General features: G+C 44.8%; 1 pseudogene; it reads right to left on the reverse strand.

The window, feature by feature from the left end:
* Positions 1 to 581: 581 nt before the first annotated feature.
* Positions 582 to 1,262, reverse strand: LOC102860669 (annotated as a pseudogene).
* Positions 1,263 to 2,310: the final 1,048 nt, after the last annotated feature.

Here is a 2,310-nt window from a genome sequence, read left to right on the forward strand (position 1 = left end):
TGAAAAAGAGAAACAAGGTAGGAGGCATCTCACATCCTGATTTCAAATCCTACTACACAGCTGTGGTGGTCAAAACAATGTGGTACTGGTACAGTGACAGAATCATAGATTAAAGGCATGGAATTTAGAACCCAGGAATCAGCTCATCTATCTTTGGTCAACTAATTTTTTTTTTTGGACTAACTGAAGTCAAGTTATTTATTGAGTGCCGATTACGTACTAGATATTATTCCAAATACTTGGGACACATCAGAGAGCAAACAGATCCCTGCCCTCATGGAGCTTACAGTCTAGCATTTCCCACTTCACTTGCACACTGACCCGGGCAAGTCTGTGCCTCTCTGTGCCTCGGCTGCCAAACGGGAGGAATATGTAGAATCAACACAGACCATGGATGACATGCTTGCTGTTCTGTAGATGCCAAACAAGACCCTTACCCCTTGACCTAGCCTATCTCTTCGGCAAGAAATAGGGCTGGATGTTGATTTTTAACAAGCGAGCCCACTGGGGCTAGGGGGTTGGAGCTGGATTGTCTGCTGTGCGATGGTCGTGGTAAAAGGGCTGAGCAGGGCTGATGATGGCTACACAAATTGTTGCTGCTGCTGCTGCTGCTGCTGCTGCTGCTGCTGTTTCTTGGTGGCTGCCTTGCTGGCGAGGTCCTTGGCCTTCTCTGTAGCTGCCAGTGCTGTCTCTTTTGCCTTTTCCTTGGCTTCCTTGGCAGTTCCAACAAGTGTCTTAGAAGAGGCTTCACCTTGTAGCTTGGCCAAGATGTATTCAAAACCCTTCATGGTCTTGGTCACATTGTTTTTAAATTGAGCCAGACCAAATTCCTGGACAGCTCTGGAGACACCAAACAAGCTAGAGGAGACCCAGGCTTCTCTGCGGATTTCGGTCCAACCACTGTTATCAGAGTTCATACAGTAAACACAGCGTTCCTCCATCACCATCAGCCGGGCATGGTTGATGTTCCAGGTGAAGGTGGTCATGGTCTGATTCTGTGGGTCCACAATAGAGTCCTCCAGGATGGACACCGAGTGAGCAACATTGGCAGGAAACAATTGCTCAGCCCAGCGCGGCATCCTGTTGGTCTTGGTCAGGAGTCTCCGGGACAGGAGTTTCTGGTCAGGGGTAACCTCCCGGTGTACTATGTCTTCCGTCAAGACATGTTTGCTGTAGGGATTCGGGTACTGCTGCCAGAGGGCGGCGAACACTTGGTCCCAGGAACTCCTGAGCACTCTCTGGCCCAGGAAATATTTCACCATTGTCCCGGCCGGGAAGGACTCAACACCCGCGAAGCATTAGGAGTGTGGAGCCCGGGAGGCACCTGGAGGCCGGGCCAGAGCTTGGCGCCCGCCCGCCAGGCTCGCTCAATCACCACCTTACCGCGCCCAAGCTTCCGCCGCCATGAGGAGTGGTCAGGAGGTCTGGTCAACTAATTTTTAACAAATGGTGTTGACAAATTGGAAAACTATTTGTTGAAAACTAAAGCAAGACTAACACTTCACACCATACACAAAAACAACTCAAATAAATCAAGGACCTAGGAGTAAAATCAAGAACTATAAACTTCATCAGAGAAAAGCTTGGAAGAACTCTAGAAGCCCTGATCCAGAACATTGAACAGTAAAGCATCCTGAAAAACCTACAACCTGAGGAGAATAAAATAGATAAATGGGACCATCTAAGAATCAAATACCTATGCATATAAAAAACCTTCTCCAAAAGGTAAAAAGGAGAACCACAGACAGAATAAACGTATTTGATAATAGCATATCTGATAAGGGACTTATATATATCTAGAATTTATAAAATATCCCAGTACCACAACAAGATAAAGGTAAACAACCAGACTGCAAAATGGGCACAAGATGTGAACAGACACTTTATCAAAGAAGACTTGCTCAAAATCCCTAGTTCTAAGAGTTGCAAATTAAAACAACTGTGAAATATTATCTCACCTTAGTTAGAATGACAAAATTCAACAGAGTAGCAAACAAAAAATTATTGGCAAGGTTATGGAGAAACTGGAACCGTTAATCAGTGTTGGTGGGAGTGTAAAATGGTGCAGCCACTCTGAAAGGCAGTATGGCACTTTCTCAAAAAGTTGGAAATAGAAATACCCTTTGACCCAGCAATTCTACTACTGGGAATATACCCTACGGAAACCAGAACTCTTACTCAAGCATATATATGAATGCCTATGTTTATTACTTTGTTGTTCACAATAGCAAAGAAATGGAAACAACTTGAGTGTTCATCAACCAAAAAAAAAAAAAAATGTGGTTTATTCACACAGTGGAATACTAGGCA

This window comes from Elephantulus edwardii, unplaced genomic scaffold (assembly GCF_000299155.1).
Source record: "Elephantulus edwardii isolate Elephantulus edwardi_28Jun2011 unplaced genomic scaffold, EleEdw1.0 scaffold00112, whole genome shotgun sequence".
NCBI lineage: Eukaryota > Metazoa > Chordata > Mammalia > Macroscelidea > Macroscelididae > Elephantulus > Elephantulus edwardii.